The sequence below is a fragment of the Mus pahari genome, chromosome 23 (assembly GCF_900095145.1).
Source record: "Mus pahari chromosome 23, PAHARI_EIJ_v1.1, whole genome shotgun sequence".
NCBI lineage: Eukaryota > Metazoa > Chordata > Mammalia > Rodentia > Muridae > Mus > Mus pahari.
Genome location: NC_034612.1, coordinates 41526377 through 41544134, shown reverse-complemented (window position 1 = coordinate 41544134; position 17758 = coordinate 41526377). Strand labels below are relative to the sequence as shown.

The 17758-nt window shown below is 43.2% G+C and overlaps 1 long non-coding RNA gene across 1 annotated transcript in view; it reads right to left on the bottom strand.

The window, feature by feature from the left end:
* LOC110313231 overlaps positions 1-16404 on the bottom strand; it is a 44806-nt gene extending 28402 nt beyond the window's left edge. Inside the window, exons 1-2 of the long non-coding RNA XR_002380090.1 lie at positions 16214-16404; positions 4831-4961 (exon numbers count right to left, since the gene is read on the bottom strand). This is a non-coding gene — a long non-coding RNA (uncharacterized LOC110313231). The remainder of the gene's footprint in view (positions 1-4830; positions 4962-16213) is intronic.
* Between the last annotated feature and the right edge of the window lie 1354 nt (positions 16405-17758).

Here is a 17758-nt window from a genome sequence, read left to right as displayed (position 1 = left end):
GTGTGTGCAGTGCCCACAGAGGGCAGAAGATGGCATCAGATCCTCTATAACTGGAGTTAGATAGGTGTAAGCTACAAAACTGGGTGCTGAAAATTAAATAAGAACAGCCAGGGCTTATAACCACTGATCCATATCTCTAGCTCCCAAAACATCTTTTTAATATTTATTCTTATTTATATTTTTGTGTATGAGTGTTTTGCCTACAGGTATGTGGGTAAACCATGTGCATGCAGGACCCTCAGAGGCCAGAAGAGGGCGTCAGATTCCCTAGAACAGAATTACAGACAGCTGTAAGCTGCTACATGGGTGCTGAGAACCAAACCCAGGTCCTCTGGAAAAACAGCCAGTGCTCATCACCACTGAGTCATCGCTGCAGCCCCTCAACAATTTTTTTACTACTTGGCTACTAGAGAGGACTTGATTCACGTGCAGGTATTGCAGGATTCTTCCTAGGGAAACATAACTGCATGTCACCACACTGGTAACACACCAAAGATATGATCCCACTTCAAGTCTAGCTTAGTGAACCAGCTGGCCTACTGGCCTTCCTGAGGCTTGACTGAGGTCACTTCCAGGAACATGCCCAACTCAGTCTGCTTGCTGCATCACTAAAAAGTCCACCCACATGGGTGATGGCTACTTCCCTGTAGTTCCTTGTGCAACCTGCAGGCTGCTCTACGGAACATGTCTTTCCCCTCAACTGTTCACCGCAGAGTGACTCCTGCAGACTCCGGCCTGGGCTGCTTGAGCCTGGCTTATCTTTCCTTAGCTCTTGAGTCTAGTGAGCCCCCTTCCTTATGAAATGCTTCAGTCAACTGCATACATGACTAAAATGTAACTTTTAAAGCAAAACTCTATACCAACTAATGTCACAGCTGATGGAAGTCTCAAGCCACTTGCTTTTGTTGTTTTTGTGGATTCTGGTTGTTACTGTTGTTAGCCCAGGTAGTCTTGAACTTGACATCTTCCTCTTGCTGCCTCCTGAGTGCTGGGACTGCAGGCCTGTACCACCATGCCCTATAAGGGTTTCTTGCTTAACCCAAATCTGCTAATCCCATTAAATATTTGATAAAGCCTCAAACACAGATGACAAATTAAGTGCTCTGTTTCAGCTCTGTTTGACTCAAACCCATGTCACTGTGGACAAGAAGGCAGGCTGTTCACACATCTGTAATTGCCCCCACACAGTCCTGAATACAGCCAGTCTGTAATATGCACAGCACAACGTGAATATAAAATACACAATATAAGATGCACACGAAAGGAACTTTAATTAATGGATGAACCTCACCGAAGCATTTGTCTCTGTGGTCAGTAGAGCCTGAAGCTGTCCAAATAGTAGATTTTTATGCTTCTTTTATAATCTCCATATATCACAGGGCAAGAAATTAATTTTGTTTTGTTTCAATGTCATTACTAGATTAATGATTGTCATGTGTGGAGCCTGGCTACAGGATGTTCCCAAATGCACAGTCGTGTATTGTCTTGAAAAACGAACAGAATCATTTTTCTTTGAAGAAATATGATTACACTGGGGTTTTCAGAGAGATTACTTTTCTCGGAATATAGGGAGTGCTAACTGTGTTGAGTTGACAGCCATGAAATGAGAATTAGAAACAAAAATGCCCTCTTTCCTGTCATAGCTTCTCCAGATAGGGGCACCATTTTAATTTAGGAAGCTTTATTGAACAGCCTGTGGGTAACAAAGGAACTTTAATTACAGTTGGGGATAAATGACCCCCACTTAAAGCCAGGAAAATCTGCATGTAGCATATGCAAACAAACACATTTTGAATTGTAAATACTTTCCAAATTAGCATTTCACTTTTACTTTATACACAAGGTGACATTTCAATGGAGGAAGTTTTTATTTAATAAAAATTATAAAATATGATTTCAGCTATATCTTTATTAAGTAGATCTTCTTGTTTGCATGACAAGGTGGGCAGGTGCTAGCAATGGCAGGCCTGAGCCTCAGGGGACAGAGGACTGACTACTTACCCACCCTTGCTACATGGTGAAACACTGCAACTCAGACACAACAGAAAACCACACATGGCAGGGAAAATACAACCCACAGGAGCCAGTCATGCCCTCAGAACAAACACAACACAAAATCCCAAACTTCATCAGAATGTAAAAATGGTAACTGCGTATGTTAATTATGTTTTTTACTATACTGGACACTGAACTCAGAGTTTCAGAGATGCTAGGCAATTGTGAATACTTGCTTGTAGGGTTGTAGGCCCACATCTGCTCTACCACTGGGCACAGCAGCTTGGGGAGGCGGAACGCTGGGAGTTTTGTGCTTATCCCACACCACTGCGGAGGCACTGCTCTGGGAGTGGGAAAGTACAGTGTGAGACATGGGTACACTGGGACTGGTTAGGGGTTCGGGGAGTCCCAGGGCCTGTGACAAGGCTAGGGCCATGGTGTTCTCTGACTCTTGGATATCTGGGCGCTGCTGGGAGTTGCAGAAGAGCAGAGACTAGAGTCTGGCCCATGGGCTAGGGCGCAACGCCAAGCCCAGGCAGGGGTTGTGGGAGGAGGGGAAGAGGGGAGCTCTGGCTTGTCCCAGCAGAGAGACTGTCCTTAGCTTGGTGGATGCAGGCTTGGGGTGGTTGTGGCTAGGAGCACAGTGAGGCCTTCTACAGGAGATTAGGCTACAACTCTGTAGGGGAAGGCTTTCATCATCAATCCCCACAACAGATAGTGGCAAAAAAGACAGTCCATGGTTCTAAACAGTTTGTCATGCCGTAAAACGGATGCCTACAATCATACCCCATTTCTCAGGGTGGGCTTGCGATGAAATACCTTTTGCAGGAGGAATGTCTGGGAAGGGAAGCTTACTGGCTAAACCCTCCTGGCCTCTAGGTACCTCATTAGCATGGAGAACTCTGTCTTGGGCCTACACAACCCAGGACTCTTCCTAAGAACCACCATCCAGGACGCTTTTCTTTTACGTAAGAAGCACAGCACATGTTCCAAGTCAGGAGTCTGGCAGGGAGCTGAGAGTTGCCTAAGCCTCAGGTATGTGCCTACTGTGTATCCGGGTCTTGGCCTGCTCTACCTTACCAAACTCCCTGGCATGGTTTTATGACTCACACTTGCTAATATTGTTAATGTAACAATACTGCTTTACTTTTAAATATTTTGCGTTTGTCTGTGTACCGTGTGCATGCAGTGGCTGTGGAGGCCAGAAAAGGGCATCAGATCAGATATAGGGATAACTGGAATTAGATATGGTTTTGAGCCACCATGTGGGTGCTGGGAACTGAAATTAGCAAGAGCTACCAGTGCACTTAGTGAGCCATCTCTCCCACCCACCAGGAGCTATTTCTTAATGTGACTCCCAGGGTCACAGGCATATGACCAATAAAGATACTCAGAAAATTTACTTATTGATGGTTTGAGCCTATGAGGCTCGGAAGAGGACAGAGAAGAAATGAGACTGTGAATGAGTGAAAACATGAGTGAGGGAAGATGTTCCCAGAAGTGGAGGCAGTGGCCCCTGAATTAGGATTGAAAATAATCTGCATGGCCCTCCATGGCAAACAGTGTCCTTACTGCCTCAAGCCCCGCAAGTCTGTCCCCACGGGTACTGAAAGAGAGGCCGTCATCACCTTTATTTATTAGCAATTCTCTATCAATCAACTTTTCATTACCTCAACAGAGGAGAGCACTGGTGTGCATAACCCCCAATCTCTTAGGGATGCGTTGGTTGATGTCTTGTTTACTGCGCTTTGACTTCCTGATTGTTTTGATTGGGTTTGTATTAGTTACTGGGAATTGCTTTAGCAGAGGACAGTGGTTCCGACACTCAAGACCCACCCTGAGAGACGCATGGCAATTGGTAGGACTTGACCTAGACCTTAAGCCAGGGCTTGGCGTTTTAAATGAATTGTGCTAAGAACTCTGAGGTATGTGAGAACAGAGCACATGTTTAGGGCTCAAAAATCATATAGTGATCATCACTCAGAATCAATTAGGTAAAAGACACTCTTCTAAGGACTCACTCACAAGAAGAGAAACACAACAAGGAACGGGAAATTTTGGGCTTTCAGGCGCTCTCTATACAGACAAGCGCTTGATATGAGACATTTAACAATGCAGGTGATGCATCTTGAATGATAGACAGGTAGATAAGACTCAGGAAGATCTGCTAGAAAAGCATAATACAACATGAACTACCCATGTGACTTAAATTTTCTGTAGTCCCTTGACAAGGGGAATGTAAATGCATAAAACTATTTCCTCTCCCTCCTCCTCCTCCTCCCCTCCTCCTCCTGAGTCTGAATAGTTTTTATTTTCACCTTGACACAGCCCAGCGTCACCTGAAGAGGTAGTCTCAACTGAGGGATTGCCCAGATCAGTCTTGTCTGTGGTCACGTCTGTGGGCAATTGTCTTGATTGTTGACTGATGACACCATTCCCTGAACGTGTGGTCCTGCACTGAGTTAGGCAGCTGAGCAAGCCACAGAGAACAGGCAGAGAGCATCATTCATCCCTCAGTGGTTCCTGCCTCTAAGGTCCTCCATTGGGTTCCTGCCCTGACTTACTTTCCTCAATAATGGATTATGATGTAGAAGTATAAGCCAAATGAAAATTTTCCTCCCAAGTTGCTTCTGGTTTGGGTGCTTATCATAACAACAGAAAAGCAAACTAGAATAATGTAGACTCTCCAATGTTTATTTTTCAAAGTGTATTTTTCTAAAACTAACTCATATCATTACTGAACATATTTGTCTTAGTTACTTTTCTATTGCTAGAACAAGACACCATGACCAAAGCAACTTATAAAAGGAAGCACTTAACTGGGGGCTTGCTTACAGTTTCAGAGGGTGTGTCCATGATCATCATGGCAGGCGGCACGGTGGCAGGCAGGCAGGTGTGACACCAGAGCAGTAGCTGAGAGCTCACATCTGATCCGCAAGCAGGATGCAGAGAAAGGGAGACAGAGCCTGGCGTGGGTAATGTAAAACAACTTCTAGTAGGATGTTTTTTCAAGCCCATACATTCAAACAATTATTTCAGCATGCAATCAATATAAAAATTCTATTTTATACTCTTTCACTTCAGGGTAAGACTTCCAAACCTGGCGTCCATGTTATGCTTGAAGCAATTGAAGAGAGTTCAAGTGCTTCTTCCCAGCTTTGCGCTGCTTGCAGACACCACATGAGAAGCAGAGCTTTAGAACCTTGCTCCCTACAGTGTTGTCTGAGGATCGGCTGCTTGGCAGCATGGGGGAGACTGTTACAAATGCAGAACCTCGGGCTCCATTTTAAGCATAGCACATCACAAACCTGAATTTTTAAGGTTCTCAGCTGTATCCTGTGCACGTTGGAGTCCGCAGAGTATCAGTGGAGACAGGGGGTGTCTGAATGCTGAAATCCTCCAACGGACATTTAAGGACCAACTATGATCAGGATCTGGGAACAATCACAACCTAAGGACCAAAAGGAGTAGCTTGACTAAATGCTGTTGCCAGTTTGAGTATTTGCTTCTTAGCCTTCAAAATGAAGCTAATCTTTTCCATCTTCCTGGATGATGTTAGGACTGCAGGCAATAGTAAAGAAATACGGGGTGTCTGACCTCTAAGATGTGGAAGGTGTCACAGAATAGATGTGGTAATAATCGCATAAAGCCTTTAGGCTTTGAGATTTTTGTCATTAGGAAGAACCGATGTCAGAAAGGTTTTACTTAAGCAAGAATGGGGGCTGGGAGGTGGGGGCAGTCCCATGGCATTAGTGCAGGTGCTAGGAGTCACATAGCATGATCTTAAGCCAACTATGGCTTCCCACATCAAAACAAGCTCATAGTTTTGAATACCTGGTTTGGTTAGGAATTAACACGGTAGAGATGAAACCAGTGGTCCCTTGACCATGTAACATCTGGGCTTTTCACGGAGCTGGCATGTTGGATCAAGATACCCTATTCCAGCTGTCAAACCATGTCACCTAGGAATGTTCATCAGCTGCACATAACTCAGCGCTGAGAACTGGAAACACAGTAATGTTTTTGTTGGAAGATTCACCGTCCCCACCTTTTCCAAGGTCTTTTTGTCAAGAATGTCAAGTTCCTCCAGAAAAGGGCTGTATGGCTGTGCAGATGCATGGGGCTCAGGGGCATCCTGGGGCTTTTAGAGAAAGCCATGAATCAGAGTAGCTCATCAGGAGAAGTGGTTCTACAGTAATAGAAAAGCCTAGGTTGGGATTGCTCTGTCTTACCAAGTAGTTCTTTTCTTAGCACAGAGACTTATTCATGCCTTATGGTGCGTGCTTCTGCATCCATAAATATATACGTCTGCCAGGGCATTTCCAGATATATTTTTATAATTTTGTTTTATTATTCATTGGACTGAAATGTAAACTATTCTGTTTATCCATTTATAAGTGTACAGCAAGCAGCACTAAGCACACTACAGTGTTGTGGCTCCATTGCCACCATCATCTCTAGAAACTTTCATGTTCCCCAACTGAAACTACATCACTGTTTGTAGTCTGTGCCCCTGGCAGCCAGCACTCTACTCTGTCTTGTGTGTCTGATGTCTGTTAGGAAGGCTTTCCTGCTCCATTCAATTCTCTTCATTCTTTTACCAGAGGTCGGCTGGCTGTACAAGTATGCATCCATTCTGGGCTTTCTATTCCAGAGCTCATTTACTAGCAATAATTGTCATTATTTAGTACAACTATGAGATACAGTAAATTCATTTTTTTATTCAGATAAAAATTTCCAGAAGTGTTAAACAGTTCTCAAGTGTCACGTTTTTAAAAGTGTGACAGTACAAAAACGCATTGGTATTTTATACCGCGATATTTGTACCTAAGGAAAAAAATCCTTTAAAACAGGATCTGGTTCGACAGCAAGTTTTCTTTTTTAGGGCAGCAGCTGCTACATCTGTGGTGATTACTACTGTGACAAACTATAAGGTAGCTGGATTTGGCTCCATTTACTCTGAATCTGGACTGTGCTATGAACATTTTAATATCTGATGCAAATTATTTAATCAATAATCATTTTTCCATGGCCAAGATATAGAAATAATGATTGCACACCGATCAGGACTGTGGTAAAGTTTTCATGGTAAGAGTAAGCTTCAGGGACCTTTTTGCTCATGTGACATTCTAAAGGAAATGTTGGATGCTGTCTTTATTGACTAGTAAAGCTTAGGGAATATTTTAAGCATCAGTTTATCTAGCTGCTATCAGATGGCTGGGGTCTTTAAACCAACTATTAAAGCATTAAGATATTAAAAATCACTAAGAATGCTTTTACAAATGCCTTCCAGAAGAGCCGACCTCACAAAATTCCATCTGATTGCATTAGGCATTTTTACCATAAGCCACGATACATTATATGTAATTTGAGCCTTTCATGCTGCATTTTTTATCAAGTCCATATTACTCTCAACTGTATGCAAGGTGTCCTGTTGGCAGTGTGGTGTCCTCTGCCTGGGGATGTGGTGAGATAGTTCTACCAACCAGGCCCTAAGGCATCATGTGACCTTGTGGGTTCCACATATGTACACATGAAGGCAACCTTAGAGGCCCCTAGGACATGGTGCTTTCCTACAGTGAAGAATGGTTGATGAAAGGGGTCCTCACAAGTACCAGAAACAGACTCGTACAGAAAACAATGCCATCTCGAGACTCTGGCATCCAGAGGTCAGAGACCCTGAGTTAGTACAAATGCTGTGATACATTGTTCTTTAACAGATATGAGTGCTTTTAACAGCACAGAGGAGAAAATGGTGAATTAGGTCTGGGAAGGCTTTCCAAAGGTGGCACTGATTGAGAACTTCCAGAATGCACAGAAATAAATTGTTCATTATGCAGAGTAGAAAGAAGAGGGCAGCTGACATATTCAGAGTAGGTCTGTAATGTGGAGCTGGAGCCATGGGCTCAGAGGGACAGCACTGGCTGCTCTTCCAGGGACCCAGGTATAATTCCCACCACCCACAAGGCGACTCACAGCCATGGGTTAATCCAGTTCCAGGAAACCTGACACCAGTTCCATTTATTTCAAAGGTCAAAAGACCCATGGTAAATCTGCATTCCAGTTTTAGCAATGTAGTCTTTTCACCATCAAATATATTACATGTTTTACGGAACTACAACTTAAAGAAAAGCGCACCAAAGGCAATAAAGCTATTAAAATAGGCTATAATGAAAAACATTATTAGTATCTTTTCTACCTCCTCCAGCAGCAACTGCTGAAACTAAATTACCTTGGTTTTTCCTGGTTATTTTCTTTTTACTCTCAAGGCCAAAGTTAGTAGCTAGCAAACCCTGTATTATATATTTTACTTATAACTGGTAACATTATCTTATTATAAAAATATTTGCAGAACACCTTTTTAAATACATGAATTTATTTAATGCTTATACCCATAAAATTAACTAAAGATTCTTCTAACTCAAATAATATTTACGATTTTACTTGGCTCAGAAAGGCAAATGAGTCGGGATTCCTGAGTTGTCAGAATTTAATGGTGTGTATATGCCAAGATGGATGTAATTAATAAGCATGTAATATTGAAATTATATCAAGAGCACTAAATAATTCAGAAAAAAAAACACTATTTCTGGGTAATTCAAGCCTTAATGGAGAAAGAGTCATTTACTGAGGGAAACTGTCCCCAGTAGACACACAGGAATGGAGAAAGATCATTCAAGACAGAGAAAAACATGAGGAAAGTCACTTGGTACTTCTTTTAAAAGAAGCAGCCCACCTGTCTTAAAATTTAAAATCAAAAACAAAAGGAGTGTTAAGGTTTCTACTTGCTGTGATGAAACACCATGCATGTCAAATCAACCTGGGAAGGAAAGGATTGATTCCACTTATACTTCCACATCACAGTTCATCATCAAAGGAGGTCAGGACGGGAACTCCAGTAAGGTAGGAAGCTGGAAGCAGGAGATGATGCAGAGGCCATGGAGGGGTGCTGCTTGCTGGCTTGCTCCTCATGACTTGCTCAGCCGGCTTTCTTACAGAACCCAGGGCCCTCAGCCCAGGGATAACCCTGCCTGTGATGGACTGAGCTACCCGCTGTCAACCATTAACTTAAAAATGCCCTACAGGGTTACCTACAGCTCCATTCTTATGGAGGCATTTTCTTAACTGAGGTTTCCATCTCTCAGATGACTTGAGCTTCTGTCAAGTGGACATAAGAACTATCAAGCACAAAGAAGCTAGGGATACACGTCAATAGCAAGATGCGTGTCTAGCGTATGTGAAGCGCTACGTTCTACCTCGAGTGTGTGAATAAAATCCTAGCCAGGTACATTTACACTGCAACTCGGTCCCTCTGGAAAAGGAAAGACTTGGAAGTCACTGCTTAGCCCAGGGAAACTTGTGCCACACTGCCACTCGCAGGCTTATCTTGCCTCGCTCCTCATTCTTCAGGGGAATGCTGCACTTGTCCCACATTTGGAGACAGCTGGCAGGAAGACATATGGAGAAAATGTTCCAGAAAACATTCTAGAGGGTCCGAGGAGATAGACACAGCCATCTTCCTACATGGAGTATAACTCTAATAGAAGCGCATTCAGTCCATGAGGGGTCCTCCTGCATTCCAGGCATGGCATCAGATGTCAGAGATGAACAGGGATATATCAGAAAAAGGTTGGCAGATGATTCCTCCTGAATGGTTATCATTAAATGTTAAAGTTTATCCTCCTTTAATAGAAAAGCACACATGCTTTCGGGATCTGTGAAAAAGGAGGGGGACATATCAGATCCGAAATTGAACAACGTTAAATCTATTTCTCTCCGGTGGCAATGGGAATGTTATCATATCTTTGGACATGTATAGTTTGAAGAACTTTTAAGTGGTGTGATAAACTATTTAAAAGAAAACACTTCTGTGAGTGAGGCTGGCTGAGAAGTCTGAAGGAGAATTTACATTAGTTTTCAAATGTGGCTGTGGTTTAAGCAGACAGAAATGACAGTATAATTAGTCACAGTATGTGGTACAATAATGGCCCTAGGGTAGAGTTACTGCTAAATAGTGATACCTTTGGAGTTGTCTGACTAATGCCATAAAACCATCTATGTTGCACAAAAGCACTACAGTGTAATAATTTTTATACATCTTGGACTGCTAGGGATTAACAAGAAGCTCTTAAAAAAAAAAAGACTAATTTAAGAGGACGTAAAATGAAGAACAGTCTGAAATTATTCATGGCCTTTTGTAGTATTAAACTGCATGCACTGGCCGAGGGCAATAATGAATTTCGGGAAGGTAGCTTAGCATAGGTTTGTAAAATCCAATTTGTAATACACATCTAAAGTCACTCAAAAAATGTTTTTAGAAGACAAGAAATGTAATAAGAGAAACATAGTAAAATAAAGCAACTAGGAAATAAAGTATTTCTACAGTAAGCACAGGGTCAGTGTACCATCGACCAGAGGAAAGACAATTCTCTTTGGAAACACTTGCACAAGCAAACAATAAGTAGTAAGAAATTCAAGTTCACACATCTGTCAGTCCAGTTCCCATTCCCGGGCCCATGCTATTTGCAAAGGTGTCAAACTCTGCAATACTAAAAACTTGTATTCAGGTTTGTTTTTCTGTTTGTTTGCTTGCTTGCTGCTTGTCCCTTCTCTTAGGGGTGTGCTGGGGACCAAAGCCAGGCTCTCTGGTGCTAAGCCACAAGCTTGCACGGAACTGCATTCCTAGCTCCTGTTGGACCTTCCTCTTCATGTACAGCTAACCTCCATCTGCTGGGATCTCACAACAACGGATCCTCAACTTTACGAGCTAACATACTTTTAGAAACTCAAGCTAGACAAGGTTTGAAAGGCAACATGGGAAGTGAGGTTCTTGTACGTGTTCTAATGCAATGCTGGCAAGACCAGCCTCGGAGAGAAACAACACTGTGTGAAGTTTACTAATACCTGTGAAAAACAGGCTACTGGTCAAAAAGTTATAAAGCTACTGAGATACTGTTGGCAGGTTGCAGAAAAAAAGACACGGAAAGAATAACCAAGCTTAAGATTATATTTCATTATGTGGGGCTGTATTGGGGGGTCTCTGTTTTTTGGTGGCGGTGGTGGTGGGTGTACGTGCTTGCGTGTATGTGCCCCGTTTAGCAAAGCTAGAGCTGCAAGAAGGTGAACATTAAGATCCCTGGCACTGGAGTTACAGTTGTGAGCCACCATGTGGGTTCTGGGAACTGAACCAGGGTCCTCTGCAAATCCAGCCAGTACTCTTAACCACTGAGCAACCTCTCCAGAGCAACACATTTTAAACAGTAGAAAGCATGCGTGCTTAACAGGAGCTGTTTATGCAGGCTCAAAGCAGTGGGTTTTCCCTAGGCTATCTCAGTCACAACCTGTTCAAATTCACTTGCAGCACTATTAGGACACACAGAAGAACCACCCAACAGTGACCTGTGATTTGCAAGACTGATTATCATTCCTGTTCTTTCCACATGGCACTGGTCATCTGTCTGCTACCCTGGATTCTGCAGGAAATTTTAAAAAAGAAACTACTTCCAGGCTGCCTTCTCTTAGACACTTCCTCTTGTCTATAAAATCCTTATGTGTCTTATAAAATATCTTGCCTTTTAGCACTCTACAGTAAGGAACTATCTGTACCACATAACACAACATGTACTTAATGACCAATTAAAACACTTTGAAGAATAAGCTTTGGAGCCAGAAGTTGATATATATCTACCATCCCAACATTCTGTAGGCAGAGGCAGAAGACTCTGGAGCTGGGGCTAGCCCAGGCTACAACAGTGAGATCCTTTCCTAAAGGAAACAAAGCAAAATAGTATATGGTTCAATGTCTAATACAGCTTATAGAAAATTCATTCTTTTTCTCTTCAAAACACTGGTATTTTGGAAATTTAATACTGCTAAATATGGCCGGGCGTGGTGGCTCACGCCTTTAATCCCAGCACTCGGGAGGCAGAGTCAGGTGGATTTCTGAGTTCGAGGCCAGCCTGGTCTACAAAGTGAGTTCCAGGACAGCCAGGGCTATACAGAGAAACCCTGTCTTGGGAAAAAAAATACTGCTAAATATGGAATGGTTTTTGTTGATTTGAAATAATTTCTCATAATTTCCCACAGAATTTCACTAACTCTATGAAGGAATCTGAAGGTCATTATATCCTGTAAGCATTGCTGTTAATAGAAACAAGTTGATGACTTACTTCTAGCTTTAATACTATAATGTGACTCACAGATATTGTAAAGGTTTTCTTAAAAGTTTACACTGATGTTGCTATAATGAATATGATTCTCTTCTCCCTGGTCTTTAGCAGTTTCATTTATGCATAAGATGCAGATATAGACAAAGTATATACGCCAGCAGTTTTAATGATCATCAACTCTTCAAAGTTCTACTTTTTTTTCCTCTTCTTTTAGGGTCTCCATTAAGTTTATCCCTGTAGTCATTTATCCAACAGTTCACTGAGATAGGTAATTTTTCATTCTATTCTGATTGCCCATCTGTAAGAGATGAACAGTATATGTTTCCAATTTGTATTATGTGTACTGTGCATATACACCTCTAATCAGTGTGTAAGCACATGTGTGAGTGTGTATGTGTGTGTATTCTTCATCTGAAACCCAACCTTGATTGATATAGGCAATCTTCTACCTTGTTCAGTAAGGCAGGATCTCTCAGTCAAAGTCGGAGCTCACTGATTGGCTGAGCTCCCTAGACAGCTTGTTTTGAGATTCCTTTCTCCACCTTCCCAGGCTAGACCTGCAGGTGGGTCACCTCACCCACCTAGCGTTTATGTGGGTCCTGAGGATCCAAGCTCCAGTCCTCGTGATTTAACCACTGAGTTATCTCCAGAGCCCCGATGGTGTTTAATATGGTGAACTGTCACCTCCACACAGGTCTAGACGATGATGGCTCAATAAATGGCAGAGAAGTATAAGATAAAAAGAACCCTCTCCTTCCCAAGCTGCTTTTGCTGTGATGTTCATCACGGCAGTGGAAATCAGACTATTGCAGTCGGCATGTGCCGCTGCTGAATCTGCAGATGGATACATTTACTATTTTATATAAAATGCATGGGATGATTTTTACCCATATAAAGTTTGGAAAATCTTAAAATGGATTTAGATAATCACCAAACAGAAAAATTTACCATCTGCTTCAATGTTCTCACTTTCGGGGCACAGGCCTGGAATCCCAGCATTCAGGAGGCTGAGACAGCAGAATCACAGTTCAAGGCTGGACTCCCCTCCTCCCCCCCCCCCCAAAAAAAAGCTACAATTTACTCATGTACTCAATTAGATCAGCTAACACAGCACATAGCCTCCTACTGATCATGAGTAAGAAAAATCATTCTGAAAACACAGTAATAAATTTAATTCACCACAGGAGAACATGAGCCAATAAGATGAACTCAGCAGTATTAATTCTAATTTATTTTCAAAAAAACAGCTTGAAATGACAACTTCAATGAGATTTTAAAATGGACCAAGACAAAAGACCAGAGAGTCTGACAGCCACTAAACACATTTTTAGACAGTATGAAGTCTACAGAGTCCACTGGAAGTAACCAGAAAAATGATGAAAATCTCAGGAGAAAAAAAAGATCTGGTCCACACTGTGAGTCACACATAAATACAGGCATTGCCACCTAAAATGAAAATCTAAACAGCTGCACAGACCACTGACCATAGCACAGAATCGTTAAAACATTTGTGGATAAGCTTCTCATATTTTTCCATTTTAAAAAATGCTTCCTTGTACAGATGTTCATTACACATTCATTTATATATCAGAAAATTTAAGAAACATGAACTAAAGAAAAATGGAACCACAAAGGAATTAATAGTAGAAATTTAATCCCAGCATTTGGGAGGCAGAAGCAGGCGGATTTCTAGGTTCGAGGCCAGCCTGGTTTACAAACTGAGTTCCAGGACAGCCAGGGCTATACAGAGAAACCCTGTCTCAACCCCCCCCCCCCAAAAAAAATTACTTTTTTAAAAAATGTTTTTGGAGACGTGATTCCCCCTGCCTCTGTCTCTTGGGTGCCTAGCCTGCAGGTGTGCTCCACCACATCTAACCTGGAAACTTCAGTTCAAAGAAAGCCTGATGAAGAAGTCCTAATTTCTGTGTCAAATATCACCAAACAATATTGAAAGTAAATTTCAGTATCATTTCATATAATGCCTACTGACAAAATTACCCTGAATAAACGGTGATGTTAATAGCCATAGTAAATAAATATTAACCAACAACTATAATAAAGGACTCAAAATACAGCAAGTAGTGTTAATGAAAATGTGTATGCTCCTGTTTTACTACAAGGCTGGTTTAAAATGAAGAGGATATGTGCTTCGTTTCACTAGTATGTATAGTTGTTAACAGTTATTTGAGGATAGGCTAAGCCCCATGCTCTCCTGGCTACCTCCCCCTGTCCCTTTAAATGGAGACTTCAGGTTAGTGAGGAAAGAAGGGAGAGAAGGAAGAAAGAAGGGAGAGAGGGAGGGAGGGATCCCCGAACTCCAAATGTTCTCATGTTTTGTCAGTAAAAACAATGAAGTTAGAACAGCCAATTTTATTTTATTATTAGTTTATGTGTATGCGTTTTTTGACTGCATGTATGTCTGTGTGCCATGTGCATGCCTGGCACCATTGGAGACCAGACTTAACCACCAAGCCATCTCTCTAGTGCCTTGTAATTGAAGTCTGAGTAATTATAAAAATACTATTTCACTTATCTTCACAGATACACTAACTTGTAATTAAAGGTAATACGATCTTTATAGTAGTCACTCACACTTCAGTAAACAATCTAAACTTTTTAGTACTAGAAAATCACTTTTAGGAATAACATTAGCTATGAACACAAGCCTATCTAGGAATATCTGTATTTCTATTGGGGACAAAGGGAATGGTTACAGAGAGCAATGCATTTTACTGATGGTTAGGGTCAAATGCCATTGTCAAACTCAGAATACAAAAACTTCTTTGCACAAAAATACAAAACCAAAACCCGAAAGCATTATGTACATTTTAAATTACACAGTAAGGGTAAGGGGCAACGACTCAGTGAAAAGAAGAAACTATAAAGAAGTTACAAAAGGAACGGGATTTTTAAAATGTTACCTTCCAGGGGGCAAAAATTTAAACGTCTGAAGTGACTTTGTCCTTTTCTGAATTACTGATTTTCAAGAAAGTCTGAAGAACAGAGATGACATCATAATTGAGAAATTTAGTATGCCTGGTGTTACAGCACCCTCTACAACAGAGTATATTTATATGAACTTGCTTTCCGAAAATGTGTGACCGTACACACTTTATGGTTTTAGCGCTTAGTTTACTCCCCTGGCACTGGCTAGAAAGGCTACTCATCTGTCGGGTTAATGTGTCAATTACAGCAATACCAGCAAAGAGCTCTCAACGAAGCAATCCTGAACTAACTCTAAACTATTCCAACTGTGGGTCTGAGTCACCTTCCGTATCACCTCTCCCAGCTCTAAACTCTTGTGAACCGGCCTCTTAAAAGCCTTCTGAACTCAAATGCGTGCACAGGTAGGGAAAACACTGCTGTGGGGAGGGGGGGGGGCGGGGAGAAAAGGCCCAGAGACAACTGAGCACGGATCTCTGACTCTAAGGGACATCTCACTGGCTCGCACTGTGCACCCTGATACACAATAACTCACACAAGAGCTAACAGTGTATTACATCTGGACTCTTCAAACATGAATCCTTTTAATAGAAAAGTTATGATCACTTTCTTGCTCTGGTGGAAACCCGTTTTCCCTTATCTAAAGGAAATATGGCATAACAGCCATCCGTAGCTGATATTTCACAGTTCTGAGATGAACCTGGTGAGACTGTCTTGTTTTAAAAAACCTATCATAAGTCTTCTGATGTTCAATCCCGGATACGGCTCGTTTTCGCAACACCCCCGCTTTACAGACGTCACGCGGCAAAAGCTTTTCTCCAACGCAGGCTAACGAGAGGCTACAAAGTAAAGCCTCCTCACCGCAAAGCGGGACACGGAGGGCCTCGGTCCACGCCGAGTGAAGAACCGAAGCCCGGAGCCCAGAGAACCACAGAGGCCTTGAAAAAACGGAAAAAAGGCCGGCTTCCTCCCGCGTGAGCTCCGTCGCCCCGCCGGACTCCACCCGTTTCCGCTCAGGGTAACCGCAAAACCCTTCCCGCGCGGGAACTCGGCGGAGGAGGAGTCTTGGGTCCCGCCCTTCTGGCGGCGGTGCGCGTCCGGCCTACCCCGGCGGCCCCGCCGCGGTGTCTCTGGAAGGTTCTGACGGGAGGAAGCGCGCCCCTCCGCAGGCCGGGGAACACTCGGCGCCAGATGGCGCTACCGCACCGAGAGCCAGAGAGCACCAGCGCCTCCAGGGAGCGGGGCCGAGCCGTCCCCGGAAGTGCGCGCTCCGCGAGCCTCCCGGCCCGGATATCCAGCCTCCTGGCGTGTTCCCGCGCGGGGGCGGAGCTCCAGCCGGAACCGGACTGAGAACGCGGGGCCTCGTGGCGGAAGAGCCAGGCGGGACCTTGGAGGCGGTGACTTCCGCTGCGCGCGCCTGGGCTGGGCGTGCCTGCGAGGGGCGGGGCCTCCGCGCTTGCGCTTGCGCTTGCGCACGAGGAGGGCGTTGTAGCGGGAGGCCGGCGCTCGCTTCTCCATCTTTGGTCGCTCGCAGGCCTCGCCGGGCGGACGTGAATGTGGTGACTTTGCGGGTTTTTGTCTTTTTTTTTTTTGATGCTTCCCACCCGCACGGGTTGGTTTCTGGCTGTAAGTTCCGTTTCTGGACATCTCTGGGACGTAGTCTCGAGCTGCTCTCTCGCCGTTGATCCCTCCACGTTCATCCCATCCTTGCCTCGTTACCCACTCGGGGCTACCCGTGACAGCTGACGGCATCTAAGGACTTGGAAAGGCTTAGAGTACGGGCTTTGAAGGCGCATAATTTGAGTTTTACCCTTTTTTTTTTTTTTTGCCAGGATATTGGCACTCTGCATTCTGTGGCGTGGCTTTGCACCGCACAGTTTGTTGAGGGTTTGAACGCTGCCAGAGGAAAAGCCCGCCCCTTTCCCACGTTGGCTGTGTCCGATCCAAACCCATTTTGAAGTAGAAGGACAGTACTTCACCCCGGTACATGGGCTTTGTTTTGCTATTAGATATATTGTGAGGACTATGGACTTGAATTGCAGAAAGTATTCGTGTCCACGTTTAAGTATACATACACTTTAGGCTAAAAGACAGTTTCCCAAAGCTCCCGACTTTTCCCAGAAATGTCTTCAGCTTTTGGTAGATGCTTTTAGGAATTTCAGAGGTCCTTGCTGTCAAAGATTTAAATAAAGTCAAACATAAAAATGTTTTAAAAAAAAAAAAAAACATTCGCGTGCACATACACACAAACACACAGAATTTTGTGTTGCCAGTTACTTCTGGGCATGGGGCCTTCCCAGAAGTGTGGTTGATACTCCATTGGGGAGAATTGATTTTACCTTTCCCAGTATTATCAGTTGTACATTCCATTTGGTTAGGAATGAGACTTTGTATTCTCTAACCCCTAGTTTGTACTGGGATGTTTTTTTCCCCTGCTTGAACCTGTTGTGAATGAAAACTCGTGGGGGGTGGGGGTGGCAGAGACTGATTAGAATTTTAGTACTGTGGCAAACTTGTAATGTTGCAGGTCCAGAGTTTAATTACCTTATCTTAGGCTAGTTTTAGTCCCCTACATACCCCAACTGCCATTTAATTACCTTATCTTAGGCTGGTTTTAGTCCTCTACAGACCCCAACTGCTATTCCTTACTC